We start from the raw sequence: 15,607 nt of genomic DNA, 5'->3' as shown, positions 1-15,607 counted from the left end.
TATTTGTCAATGTAAGCACTCTCTGCAACCATAAGAAGAGGAGGAGAGGAAGAGAGAAGGAAAAGGAAGAATAGTATTAACAATAAAAGACAAAAAAACAAAAACAAAAAAAGACTTAACATTAACACACACACAAAAAAAAGATTAAGAAAAAAAAAGAAGGGGGTACCACCAAGAAAAATATTATTCTTATGAATATATACAAACATGCCACTTTATATCTGAGGTGGGGTTCAACTTTAGTGGGAATAAGTTTATATTGCAATATACTTTCTAAATAGCAGGTGGCACTGTGAGTGGGTCCCAGGCTAAAACGAAAAAAGAAACAACAATGACAACAATAACACAAGGAATCTTTGCTGGCAAATCGCACAAATTCTCCCTACAACAATTCCTGTAAAGTGTGGGGTGTCCTGAACCAGCTTCAGATGCAGGATGACTGGCTACAGGTGAGATTGAGCTCTCCAGGCTCCTGGAAGAGGTGCTATGGAAACGCCATTTTTGAAATTTTACAATATGTCTGGTTCCTGGCTGGTTGCCCAGCCTTGGCTGTCCTTTTCCAGGCAGCACTCCTATCTGTCCTCCAAACTTGGCACAGGAGTCCATGCTTCACCAGTTCTTCCACTCAACTCCTAGTTTCCTCTCAAACTGGAAATTGTTATGTCCATAGGAAAAGGGCTGGTTGCTGCTTGCACCAGCCACTTTAGGGCCACCACACAGTTTTCAGTCCGTTTCTGTGAGGGAGGAGCTGGTTACCTCTGATTCCCGCGGATTCAGCACCGCGCACAAAAGACTTTTCAGAGTCTGTAGGAAAGGAGTTGATTGCCTCTGTGGCTCACTGCTTCAGTAAAGCACCACAAAGACTTCTAAAATTATAAAATGAATTGGTTCCTAAGCGGAATCCTTTCCTCTCAAATTTCTGTCCAGTTGCCTGGACCCCTGACACTCCAGACCGGGCCCAAATAGCTCCCCTTTCTGGTTTCCAAATGCCACTCAGGAGTCCATGCCTCACCGCACTCTCTGCAAAACACCCAAACTCCCCACAAATTGGGTATAGAAGTCCTTCATGGGGAGGGATTGGTTACTGCTGTCTTAGGCCTCTGGCCGCCTGCTATAGCTGGCACATTTTCAGCTGCTGAGCTGAGTTTTTTCTGGCAGATACTGTGGTTCTGGGTTACGCTTCCAATCCAGCAATTTGCCTCTTTGTTGCACACCCTGGGTTGCATGTCTGTGCCAGCACTCCACTCAGGGAAAGATCCAGCTCCCCTACTCTTACCTAAAACCAGGAGGAGAGTTGACTCAGTGATGCATCCCCTCTGCCATCTTGCTCTGCCTTGGGTTATTGTTTTCTTTAGGGGGTATCCTATCACCTTGGTTTTTCCTATTTCCTGGGTTTTGCTGCTGGTTCCTTCTCATCTGGTCTCTCTGTTGAAAGCTCAGGGTGTTGGAGCTGGATTATGGGCTTGTCAGGGAGACCATGAAGATCAGTCCTTGACTGTGTCAGAGAGAAAAGTACTGGTCCTGAGTTGCCTATGGTTTAATCTCTCAGGTTAACTCTGACCTGCTCTCTTCACCTCTTACTGACAAAGTACAGTGAGTTTGGTTCCGCACCTTACCCTTGTTTATTATGGTGATGGCAGGTGGCACTTGTGGGTATGAGGCAGCCATACTCTGTTTACTTGAGTTGGGAGGTGAGTGGTTCTCCCAGTTGTTGGTTGATGATTGAGTGAGCTAGCTGCCAAGATGTTCTTTTGTGACTATATTAGACCCTGGTCCTCCAGGTGGAGTATTAGAGTGCTCAAAACATTAGGAGGAACCTTGTAGCTCCCAGGAGTTTCTTGAGTTCCACTACCAAGATGACAGGGAGGAAAGGCAAGGCAGTTCATGCCTAGGTTTTCCCCAGCCAGTGGGTTGTGCCTATTAGTAGGTTATGCCTACAGGAAGGAAGAAGCTGCAGTGCTGTTTCTGGGACCTGGACTAGCTCTAGTCACTCAGGAGAAGCTCTGCAATGTCCCAGGTGTTGGATGGGGCCCTGGAGCTTCCAGAAGGGTCCTTATTCTCTGCTGGAGCTGAGGCTCATGGTGTGTGTGGTTGGTTCTGGCTGGGTCGGGTGAGCTTGCACCTAATGGTTGAGAAGCTGACCAGTTAGCTGTTGTGGCAGGGGTTAAACATCTGCTCCCAGTTGCAGCCTGAAGCTATCCCACCCAGCCACAATGTCTGTTTATGCAGACAGGTATAGCAGATCCTCTCTCTTCTCCCTACCCTCTGCTCCACAATATCCCCTCAAGCAGGGAAACATGTGTTTAAGGTTGCATCACTGTGAGAGGATATCCTATAGCTTGCATATAGTGACAAACTGCAGCATATTTAGACTCTACCTCACTAACTCTAAGAATGAAATACTTGTCTGATCCCCTGCCTGAGAACCTGTTTTAAACTTCACACAAATAGTTGGAGATCTTATACATTGGGAGATGTGGAGACTGGCCTGACTTGTGCAGGTACCAACTCAAATAAGTTTTTCCATCACTTATTCACACAAGGCACTTAGTATTAGATCTGCAAAAGATAGAGATTGGCTATTCAGGGATGATGATCAGGGAGGGTGGCATCTGAGTCATCTCAATATCTTCATGGAATCCTACAGTAATATAAGAGAAAAAAATGAGGTTATGTTGCAAATATTGTGAGCAATTTTTATTCATTTTTTAATAGTTCTGGCTAAATCAGTTTCTGTGCTTTGGATTCATATGCCCCAAATGTCCAATTTCTAAAATGATCTCCAAATTTGCAGGATAAATAGGGATCCCTAGAAGTCCTCTACAACACCCCCCATTTTTATCTGTCAGAGTCATCACCAGATGAAAGGCCCTTGCTCCCTCTGGAATCTTCCTCACTTTTGCAGATCTGAACCTCTTAGATTTTGGGGGACAAGACATACACATCTAACACGTGCACAGAGCACATATAGGAGGCAGTGGGGCCCCAGAGCTCCCCCTCTCACCCTAGTCTCCTTCCTCATGTCCTTCTGCCCTTACCAGAGACCTAGAACATTAGCAGCCCCATGAGCTGAGCAGAGAGCCACATTGTGAGAAGTTGGACTGAGGAGTCCTGATCAGTCAAGGCAAGGTCAGAGCTGAGCTCTTATCTCAGACTCACAAGGGAAAGTGTTCCCTAGGGGACAGTATGCAAATCCTCTGGTGTTTACTGCAGGGTGGAAAGGCTAAATGGAAGTCAGGGCCCACCTGTGAGCAAAGGGATATGAAACACCCTCTCTTTTTGAAGAAAAACTACCGAAAATAAAATCTATGTATGAGATCTATGAGCAAAGAGACAAATTTAAATGTTTCCATTTGTTCTCTCTAACAGATTTCTTTTTCCTCTGACAGATTTCTGTTTCTCATGCTTTTTCTTGGGTTCATTTTACACTACTTTTTAATAGAGTTTCTGCAAACATTTGGTTATTCTTATTTATTTCTTCATATTTATTTGGAAGTCTATTTAGTCTTTTCCAGGTTTTTTAATGCAGATGAAACACACTGAGTATAGGGCACAAATTGTAGACATTCAATTTAGGAATTTATGTATATTCATTGTCCAGATGGAAGCATAGAATATTTTATGTTCTCCTGAAGCTCCTCTCATGCACCTTTACAGATCAATTCACAATCAGGTTAACTGTGTCTACTATGTCTGACATTTATCACAAGAGTTTAATCTCACCTAGAATGTTGCATAAATTGAAGGAAGAGGGTTTTTTTTTAATTTGTTTTCAGTATTTTTCTAGTTTCTATGCCTGTTTTTTTTTTTTTTTTTCTTTTTTAATATGGGACAGGGCCTCACTCTGTGAAGCAAGCTGGTCTTGGACTCCTGGGCTCAGGCACTCCTCCCACTTTATCCTCTCAGAGTGCTAGAATTATGGGTATGAGCCACCACTCCTGGTCTTCTTTCTTTATTATGTTAGAGGACTTCATTCCTATATGTAGACTCAAGTTACTGTCTACTGTTATTTCTTGAGATTCTAAAAGATTTCTTTTTGAATTCTTTTCTAAGGCATATTTGGCTTTTATGCTATTAATGAACCCATCCTTGTTTAGTAATGAATATTTTTACTTTTCCTTTATTTTGATGAATATTTTCAATGGAAATATAAATTTCAATTGTCATTCTTTCTTCTTTTTACAGCATTTAATTATGTTATTCTGCTGTCTTCCCACCTCTATTGATCATGATGAAAAGTTAGTCAGTGGCTTTATTATTATTTATTTGTACATAGCAAGTCAATTTTTCCTTGATGCTCAAAATTGCGTCTTCATCTTTCAACATTTTGACTCTAATATATTCAGTAATGAATCTCACAGTGCTCCTCCTTAACAGATTTCATTGAGTTCCTTTTATCTGCAGAATAATTTTTTTATTAATTTTGAAAAGATTTTTCAATTATCTCTTCAAATATTTTTTCAGATCTCTTTCTCTTCTATTTTATATTCTCAATTACACATTTGTTAGTATTATCCAAATTGACCTATGCATCATTGAGGTCTTGGTCATTTTCTTTTAAACTTTATTATTTAGTTGGATGTAATTTTTTTTAGTTAGACTTTTTTTTTTATTTTCACTGATTATTCCATTACCATAAACATATGTAATGCATTTTGTAATTCTTTTATTGTCCTTTAAATTTCTAGGATTCCCATTCCATCCTTTTGCATACATTCTCTGTTTGAAGTCCCTATTCATTGAGTCATTACCTTTACATTTGTCTTTTTACATTTTTGATCAAAAATGAAAAATAATTATTTGAACATCTATATAATAACTACTTTGAAGTCTTTACTAAAGCCAATATTTATGATAAGTTAGAGTCAGTCTCTACTGACTATTTCTGTTGGTTATTTTATTGTTGTTTGTTCAGTAGTAGTCACATTTTTTTTGCTTCTTCACAGAATTTTTTCAAATTGAAAACTGCACATTTGACATAATGCAGTCTTGTACCTCTCTCTGGATTCAATCTTATCTTTCTGAGCATTGTGGAATTTCTTTTCCATAGCTTCCCTAGATTTATAATGAAGAAGGTAATGCCCCTGGCCTCTCTGTTGAAAGCTCAGGCTGTTGGCTTATGGGCTTATAAGAGAGAACTTGAAGATCCTCCTGAAGACCCTTATCACCCCCATAAGAATCTGTGTGTGTGACCACAGACAAGAGGCTGCCCCCACATAGGGTTCACGTCCCGAATTTCTCAAGGTTGTTCAGACCCTTAAATTTAATGGGTGTCTGGCCATTGGTATCTCTGCTCATTTTTAATCTTAGTTTTACTTTTAGCTTGAATTGGAGTTTTGCATGAATTTTTACAGATTAATAGTAATCCATAATCTGCACAAATTTTGGCCAAATGTCTTGAACTCATAATTCTATCATCCACCAATACATCTGCATATGGTTGAAGGAGCCTCTGCAAAAATGCAGCCAGTTCTTTCTTCTGCTGTTTTTACTTTACACTTCTACACTCTCTCATCTCTGTCATTTATACATGAATCTTCTAAGTCACTGGGAATGTGTGCAGAGATTATCTCAGTAATTTGATTAACTCCATTATTTCTAGGAATGCGCTTATAACTTTCTGCAGGCATAAGCCATGGTTGGCCAGGGTCATTGATTTGGACTAGCAAAGCTATGGGGTACTTTTCTTTGTTGATGTTTGTTTTTATCTTCATTTCTTATGGGTGTTATCAAAGTTATCTGGAAACCCTGAAGGGTAAGGCTGTACTCTCCACCCAATTCACATCTACCCCCTCTCACAGCAAGCTTCTAGAATTTGCTGCCATCTGCTGAAGTTCTTGCTGATTTAGCTGGGGTGGAAGGGAGAATTCCTAGCAAAGCCACAGACATTTCCTGTTCTTCCTGAAAGTACTAGTACTAGAATATATATTCTCAAATTTTTTATGCTTTGCCAATTTCCAGAGCACAGAAGTAATTTTGATATTTTTATCAGCTTTCTGGCTTTCACATTTTTATTTGTTGTTTATTTTTACACAGAGTGCTTAATAAACTCATTGTTATAGCATAAGAGGGATGCCATCTAAACTGAATTTAAATAAGCATAATTGCCACAGTAAAAGGAAATAGGGGTATGGACTACCATAATCAATTTTATAGTTGAGAACTCGGACTCTATACACTCAGTTAAAGAGAAACCATGTTCTTAATAAATATTGAATCCTTATTGCTAGATTTTTCTGTTCACAGTGGAATACACTCATAATTTTTGAGAAATCTTATGTATATGATAGAACTAAAAAAAATGTGAATATATTCTACATAATGAGATACAGGACTATCTTTAAAAGAGATGAGAGTTACAAATAAAGAAATGTGAAAAATATAATGAATGTTGTGAGATTGCTTAATACAAATCCATGCTTTTTTCTTAATTTTAATTTCTTTATTGATATATTTTAATTTATTTTGAAATACATTTTAGACTCAAAATTTGAAAAATGTACTATGAGTTACTTCAGTATAGACTAGCCTCAGCTTCTTGTAATACTAGTTACACTTTCAGGCACAATGGGGACTGAAACCCCATTCTTGGCAAGGGAAAACGTTCCCAGAAAAAGGGAAGTATTAAAAAGTAAGCTGGGTGGATTGGAACAAAGGAGACAGCTAGTTTACCTTTAAACCAGGTGCTACTAAATTTCTTATCTGAGCAAGTTTCCTGCTTTTCCTAGAACTCTGGTCTGGCCTATTGGGGATAAAGCTTACAAACATTCCTGCTGGGTCTGTGAACACTCGGAAGAAAATAATGACCATGGACAGACGATGTTGTGGCAAGGCCTGGCAAGATACATTAACTAGGCCATTCTGGCCCAGTAAATAGTCAAAGCAATATCCACTGTAGGGATTTGTATTTGTCTGGGGAAGATATCAAGGGAACAGCTCAAGCCCTGAAATATGAGTAGGAGGGCTTATACTCTTATCCCAGATGAAGACCCTCTGTGGTGGTGATCAGAGTAAAATTCCTCTCTCCAACTGATTATAGGAGATTGATGCCAATGGTGTTTTACTCCACAGTGAACTAGTAAATTTAATAGCCCCCAAAGAATCTATCTTTGTGACCACAGACAGGAGTCTGCCCCCACACAAGGCTCAGGTTCGGGATTTCTCAAGACTGCTCAGACCCTTAAAGTCGATGATTAAAGAAACAATAGGAGCTAATATGCTCACTTAGAGAAACTGCTAGCATTTTTGTTTCCTTCCTCAGCCGACCATTTGGGCTAATGAGCAAAGAGCCTTCCATAAAAGCTGAGTGGAACTGAAACTCAGAAGCACTGTCAGAACCCCATAATTGGGCAGAGTCCCCTATGTTCCCACCTTTGAAAATTCTATTCCATGTATCTTGTCTTTTTCTTTCTTGTCATGTCTTACTTTATATTTCTTCAGTCAGTCACAGCCAAATCCACAGGCCTTAACAGACCCTGACCCTGGAGCAGGACTCTGACATTACACATAACCATAATATAAATATCAAGCCAGAAAAATAACATAAATGCAGTGCTATTAGTTCACTAATTTGCAATCCAATGTAGATTTCACTATTTTCTAAATAATGTCTTTCTGTTAGCTTCAAAAATAACATTCAAGATCCCAATACTGCATTTAATTTGTGTTTTCTTAACATCCTCTGTGATGGTGTTTTTAGTTTTGTTGTGTTTATGCTCTTGAAACTTTTGAATTTCACTGGCCAGTTATTTTGATGAATGATCCTTAATATCATTTTGCCTGAGGACTTCTGTTGATTACACAGAATCCTTCATTTTTTGCAAGAATGTTACAGATGGAATATATCCTCTGTTCATCATATCAGGAGTTGCATAATGTCGACATGTTTTATTAGTGATGATGATGACCAGTAATTTTTTTTATGAGGAAAAATACCTAATGTAGCTTTGGATGAAATATGTTTGGATTATATTTAAGACTGTCATGATTCTCTGCTAAATTAATCTAATAGTGATAATTTTTATAGTTCTAAATATTATGATAGTAGTATTAAAATTGATGCCAACATATATTATGTATGAGGTACTGTTCAAAATGCTTTATCATGCTTAAATATTAAATATACCTGTAAAGTGAATTCTATCATTGTCACAGTTTCACAGATATAAAAATTGAGATAAAGGGAGCTTAAAAAATTTTACTGTTACACTATTTATAAGCACTGAAGTTCTGTCCCTAACCCAAACAGTTTGTCCAGTTTGTCTTCAGGGTCTGATATGATAACATCTGGACTGTAGGAAGGATATTGACTGGCTATGGAGAAAGTTCTAATTCCAAAACAGAAGAAAATTTCATTGATACCTGTGGTAGCATAAATAAACTGCTTCTATGAAAACTAGAAAAAGGTTGGGAAAGCAGATGAGCTTAAATGGTTTGGGGGAAACAGCAGAATTATAAAGAACTCATGATGGATATCAGATTTAAACCCAAGGCATGAAACTATAAGTGTTTTAGAATAAAAGTTAGAAAAATTTACATAGACATCAGCCTAGGCAAAAGTCTTATGAAGAAGACCCACAAAGTAACCACAGTAATAAGAAAAAATAAATACACGGGACTTGATCAAATTAAAGAGCTTATGCACTAAAACAATCACCAGAGCAAATAGACAACCTATAGAATGGGAGAAAATATTTGCATGCTATACACCCAGTAAAGGGCTGACTATGAGAATCTACAAAGAACTCAAGAAAATCAGCAAGAAGAAGACAAACTATCCCTTGAAAAAGTTGACCTAAGGTACAAATGGAAACTTTTCAATGGAAGATAAACTAATAGCCAACAAACATATGAAAAAATGCTCAACATCTCTAATCATCAGAGAAGTTCAAATGAAAACCACAATAAGGTGTGACTTACCTCCAGTGACAATAGCTTTTATCAAAAGTCTCAAAACAACAAATGTTGGTGTGGATGCAGAGAGATAGGAACACTCAGACACTTTTAGGGAAACCACACATTTGTTTCACCTCTGTGGAATGTAGGTGAAGATACCTCAAAGAAGTAAAAGTAAACCTGCAATTTGATCCAGCAATCTCATTAGTATGGTGTTTAGCCACTGGGAAAAAAGACATTTTATGAAAAAAACACCTAACTTAATTGTTTATAGCAGCACAATTCACAATTGCAAAGATGTGAAAGCAAGCCAAGTGACCGTCAGCACAAATGGATTAATAAAATATTGTATACGTATACTATAAAATTCTACTCAACCATAAAAAATGGTGAACTAGTACCTATTATATTAACTTGGATGGAACTGGAAAGCATTCTTCTAAGAATCACAAGAATGGAAAAACAAACACCACTTGCACTCACTATTAAATTGCAACTAATCAATCAACTCTTATGTACACATATGGAAAAACACTCATCACAAATCAAGTGGATGGGAGGGAAGTGGTAAATTTACACCAAGCAGGTACAATGCATACTATCTGGGTGATGTACACACTTATAACTTTGATGGAAATAGTAGAAAAACTATGTTTGTACTCAATACATTTATTTACATATGTTACCAAAATGTATATTTTTTAAAAAGAATGGTTTTATAGGTTCAGGTGTCTGAATAGAGGTTCTTAAAACTGTTGAGGAGTAGGGGGCTGAGTCTGGACTGATGGATGTGTTGTGTAAATCAGCCTGGAGTATAGATTAGTGAACCACCCATGCAATATTCCCCTTCCTGCATGGACAGCACTGTATGTTTTCCGGGAAATGGTATCAGTACCCTGAGGATCCCAAGTCAGCATCCTCCTCTGTGTCACTGTGATCATCCATGCCCCCATACTATGGGGGATAATTGAGTGTTACTCTGAGTCAGCTTCAGGACCCTCTAGAAGGCTCTCTAAGCAGCAAGTTAAAGTATACTTGCGAGATAAAGTTCTGATCAGCTCTTCGTTCCCATCTGATACAGTTAAAGACCAAAGTGTGGAAAGAGAGAAATGGGATAGCAGCCTAATATTTTGTTCTTAACAGGCTTGTGTCAAACACAATCTCACTGACTCAAGATGATTGCTGAGACAGGAAGACACAGGGATTAAATTCTGTGAGCAAAGAGAGGAATTCTACACTCAGGCTGAGCTAACAGTCTTTACTGTCTTGACCGCCTTGACAAAAGCTGGCTTATATACTATTTACACATTTTGTGATAGATAGATGTATTTAATTAAAACTGATGGCAAAATGTGAACATTGAGTAATCCATTTAGTCAAATGTTAAGAGGATATTAAAACAAAATAATATTTGAATAACAAGAGTAAAATTTGAATCATTTATGGAAGAATGTACATATGCTAGTAAACTCAAATTCCATGGTTAATAACACTTAGCATTTATTTTCATGTTTGTGGATGTTCATGTTAACAATCATCTGACTGGTTAGTGTAGTCAGCATGGTCGTTCTCCTGCAGGATGCTGTGCCTCTTTTCAGCCTTTGGACTGTGTATGATCCCAGACCAAGACAGTGACTATGTAAGGCAAAACATTTGTATGGCAAGTACCAGTACTAGCCAGCATCCCCAAATGAAGCTTAGCAGGCAAATGTAAATCCGGTAATCTACCTCTAACACAGTTTCACACTATTTTAATTTATTCTTTTAACTCATAAATTTATAAAACCTCTTAAACATTTACTGCATTTAATTCGCAAGGTATTTTTCCATGGAACAATAATTGTGTTTTTTATAATTTTTATTTTTGCAATATAAAAAACCCTTTTCACATGCAATTTTTAATTAAATAGAAATAAAGCTGGGCTTGTATTCAACACAAGACTTTTTTCTCACTGGAAAAAGTAGTATCTTTCGCTAAAGTAGATGTCCTTTAAAATATATCTGCTTAAATATATGATAGATTGTTAATTTATTAAAATGAAAGCTGTCATTCACTGTGCCTGAAATGCATTTGCTACTTTGCATGTGTGACATGCTCACAGGGATTAAAGTTGATGCTGCACTGGCATCTGGACAAACTTTGAGTAGCAAAGTTTTCCTACAAAGGAAAATTTATACTATATGCACTTTTCCCATTAGTCTTGTCAAGAAAGGTATTTTATTTGTCAAATGATCACTATATATTGTAGGCAATTTTCTCATTTTCCTGCTTACTCTGTGGCTTAATAGCTTTTCCTGCAATGATCCCAGACTTTCTAGTAGTGAGTGAAAGTTCATTCAAGTATATATTGACATCATCTCATATCTGAAAAGTTTTGAGATTTGGGAAAATATTGACCTTACTTAGCACCACCATCATTTCTGGAAGCACATTTCCCCCAATCCCTTTCTCCTCTATGATTTCTTAAAGTTACTCAATGAAGGGCCCTCCCTTCATATTTGAAAGTCAAAAGAGGATGATTTAGTATTTATTGACACCTGCAGGTAGACCCTTGGAAAAAGCTGATGAATAGGGAATTTCCTGGGGGAGGAGCTGTACATGCTGAAAGCATCAGCACCCCACTCTTGGGCTTCCCAGGCTGGTCTGAGGACCAAGTGTTTAGGAAGCCCATAACTTCAGTGGCAGATGGACCAATGATTCTCCTATGTCTGGTATCAGCATCCCCAACGTTGCTACACATAGGCTTGTATTTCTTTTTTAAAATAATAATCAGTAATTTTTAATGAGAATTTGCAATGTAAAAAGTAGTTAAGTGTTTTGTTTTTACTGTATTGACTCATCTGATCCTACCTATTGTCATTTTACAGATTCAGGTACTACAGCAGAGTGTTGATGCAACTTATCCAAGGTCACACAGCTAGGTAGAGGCAAAGCCAGGACTACACTATACTGCCTCAAAGATGTATTCACCAAAGAAGTTTTCTTTGTTTGTTTGTTTTTCCCCAAAGGTGTATTGTTAATTGAAAAAGAGTATGGTATTGTAGGAGAAAAAAATATTTTCTCCCATATTTTTATTGTTTCAGATTAATTGAGGGTTCACAGAATTAGGTTATAATATTTGCATTTGTTAGGTAGAGTCCATCTTATATTTGTGTCCCCCCCCCCGAAGGTGTGCTACGTATCCTACCATTGTGCCCATTAACTGGGATCACACCCATTCACCTCTCTTCTCTCTTCTCCCCACTCCCTCCTTCCCCTGCCCCCCCATTGAATTTATTTGCATGTTTTCTCTTATGTGGGTGTGTATTAGATCATCTACTGGCTTCATATTGAGTACATTGAATTCTTGCTTCAACATTCTTATGATACTTTACAAAGAAGAATATCTTTTAACTATATCTAGGTTAATACAAAAGATGTACGGTCTATATCTGTTTTAATGGTTGAATAGCATTCCCTGGTATGCATATACTATAGCTTGTTATCCATTCCTGGGTTGGTGGGCATTTAGGTTGTTTACACAATTTGGCAATTGCAAATTGAGCTGCAATAAACAAAATAGTGCAAATGTTCTTATGATAAAATGATTTTTTTTCTTCTCAGTAGATGCCTAATAGTACATTTGCAGGATCAAATGTGGGGTCTAATTTGGGTTCCTTGAGGATTCTCCATATTTCCTTTCAAGGGAGTCGTATTATTTTGCAGTCCCACCAGTAGTGTAAAAGTGTACCCTTTTCTCCACCTCCATGCCAGCATTGCCCAGGCTTATGTTTCTGATTCTAGTTTGCTGTTTAAAGCAATTGTTGCTTGGGATCCTTAAAGTAGACATTAATGTATGAACCCTGACTGATGCCATAAAATATTCTTCAGTTATAATTAATTGCTGTCTTTATTAATTCAAGGGAGACAGTGTCACATTTGTCCTGCTGTGGCTGAGGACCAAGAAAGAATTAGAAAGCAGAGAAGACACTCTGGCCCTGTCTACCAAAACCTTCACATCTAGGCTGCCTCTGAGAAATGCTCTCAGTAGACAGAGCTACCAGGAGGACCAGCTGGGGCAGCCCAACTTCACATACCTGCTTCTTTGGGAGATTTATGTTATGACTTGTAACACTGTGAGAGGCCAACTGTTACCCTGCATACAGTAATAACTTGCAAAATCTTCAGCCTGCAGGCCACTGATAGTGAGGGTGAAGTCTGTCCCAGACCCACTGCCACTGAACCTTGATGGGACTCCTGATTGCAAAGTGGATGCATAATAGATCAGGAGCTTAGGAGATGTCCCTGGTTTCTGCTGATACCAGGCTAAATAATTGCTAATGCCCTGACTGGCCTTGCAAGTGATAGTGACTGTGTCTCCTACAGATGCAGACAGGGAGGATGGAGACTGGGTCATCTGGATGTTACAGCTGGCACCTGAGATTGGAAACATAGAAACAAATATCCACACAATTAACCATGTTAGAAGAGGACTTCCCTGAGGAGCCAGGTAGTACTGACCATACTGTCTGAGTAAATCCCTGAGGTTCTCCTTTCTTACCTGGGAGCCAGAGAAGCAGCAGCCCCAGGAACTGAGCAGGGGCCCTCATGTCCATGCTGTGTCCTGACAGGGACTGACTCCTGTACAGGGTGAAGTGTGACCAGCCTGTTAATAAGTCTCTAGGGTGAGGGTGGTACCCTGGGAACATGCAAATCAGGAGGGGGGGGGCAGGCTGGGCACAGCTGCAGGGCTGGCTCATCTCAGTGACTCAGAAGAGGCTTAGTGCCCCCAGGTGTCCCACGGGAGACCAAGGTACACAGATTTGCCTACAGAGAATGTCTTTCTCCATGGAGGATGTTTTGTTAAGAAGGACATTTGGGGGCATCTATTGTTAAAATTTTAAGTGAAGGTAAAGAAAAAACACAATCACATATTTCAAAGTTGTATTGGAAGTATGTAGGAGAATATCTTTATTTATAAAGAATTATAACAAACTCTTAGAGGGTAGGACTATCAAGTAATCAAAATATTGTCAAATGTTTCCAGATAAGAATCTTGGGACCTCACGGTGCAGCTCCTGCTGACCTTCCAAGCTCCAGCTGAGAATTCTGGTGAATATCCTTTTCATCCTCACTACACGGTCTCTTCTGAATGACCATTTTTTCCACAGGCAAATGAGACCACTCATCCCCAGGTGAAGGAACTTCATAAATCCCAAGTCACTAAAGCATTAGGGCCTTGCTTGATGTACCACTTTTCCATGAGCTTGCAGAAGCATCAGGGCACAGCCTTAAGTGCCTGGCAGGTGTCCAGTCAACTCTGATTCTTCCTGAGAAATCCATCACAGCATCTACGTGGGTTCACATCTCAACCCAACCCCAGTAGCATTAACACTCCAACATAAAAGACACAGAGCTGGGTTCTGAGCCTACAGCTGACCTCTGCCATGTGTTTGACGTTCTATTTACATTCTCCGCGCAAAGTCTCCATATTCTTCTTTATTTGCAGGGATCACTTGGATTGCACAGTGAAATGATATGGATGTTTGGACCCTCCAAAGCACATGTGAAATTTTTTTTTTAAATTTACTTCATTTTTTAAATTTTTATTTCTTATTTTTTATTTCAGATTACTACAAGGGTATAAATGATTAGGATACATTGTTTGGTTTTCTAAAGTAAAATTTAAGTTGTAGTTGAGCCCCTCAGCCTGGGGGTGCACTGTATAACCCTACTCAGTGCACATCAAGTGAGAGCTCAACAAAGCCCCCCCCTTCTCCCTTTTCCCCTCTCCCTCCCTTCCCTCCACTTAAATATACTTGTACTTTTCTCTCGTGTGTGCAGGTCGTTGGTTTTCTATTGGTTTCATATACTTGTGATACTTTTCTAAGAAGAATGTGCTTCAACTCCACCCTGGTAAATATGAAAGAGGTAAATACCTTGAAATACTATTTAGCTATAAAAAAGATGGAGACTTCACGGGTTGAAATTTGATCCCCAGTTGGGGGTGAGGCCTGGTGGGTGATGTTTGAATCATGAGAGCAGATCCCTCTTACGTGGCTTGGTGCCTTCCACAGAAGAATGAGTGGGTTCTCACTTCATTAGTTCACATGAGAGCTGGTTGTTTAAAATAGGCTGGCACTGCCTCCTTGCTCTCCCCTTCCTTCTCACACCAAAAGTCAAACTGGCTGCCCCTTTGCTGTCTACCCTGATTGAAGCTCCCTGTAGCCCTCACTATAGGTAGATGCTGCTGCCCAACTCTTTGTGTAGTCTGCAGGCCCAGAAGCCAAATAAACCTCTTTTATTTATAAATTAGGAAGCCTCAGTTATTTCCTTCATAGCCATGCAAAATGGTTTAACACACAGTTTCTTATACTTATCAAAATTCTGTTTAATATGGTGTACTATGATCTCTAATTCATCTAGTGCTTCTTGGTTCCATTTAAAAATACACCTTGGAATTTAAAAAAACACCTTTTATTTGTTTTTTTGTGTTTTTTTGCAGTTTTTGGCCAGGGCTGGTTTTGAACCCACCACCTCCAGCATATTTGGCCGGCTCCCTGCTCCTTTGAGCCACAGGCACCGCCCCAAAAAACACCATTTTATAAAAATTGCAATTCAACCTATTGATCTCACTCAGATTATTCAAAGCCTAATAGACCTTGGTGCTAGGTCTTTATTATTTGATTTACCAAAATTTGCCTATAAGTGAAGAAAACAAGGGCAGTGCCT

The sequence above is a fragment of the Otolemur garnettii genome, unplaced genomic scaffold (genome assembly GCF_000181295.1).
Source record: "Otolemur garnettii isolate 467f Iridium unplaced genomic scaffold, OtoGar3 scaffold00147, whole genome shotgun sequence".
Classification (NCBI taxonomy): domain Eukaryota; kingdom Metazoa; phylum Chordata; class Mammalia; order Primates; family Galagidae; genus Otolemur; species Otolemur garnettii.
The sequence above is the reverse complement of the archived record's forward strand: the minus strand, read 5'-3'. Positions refer to the sequence as shown.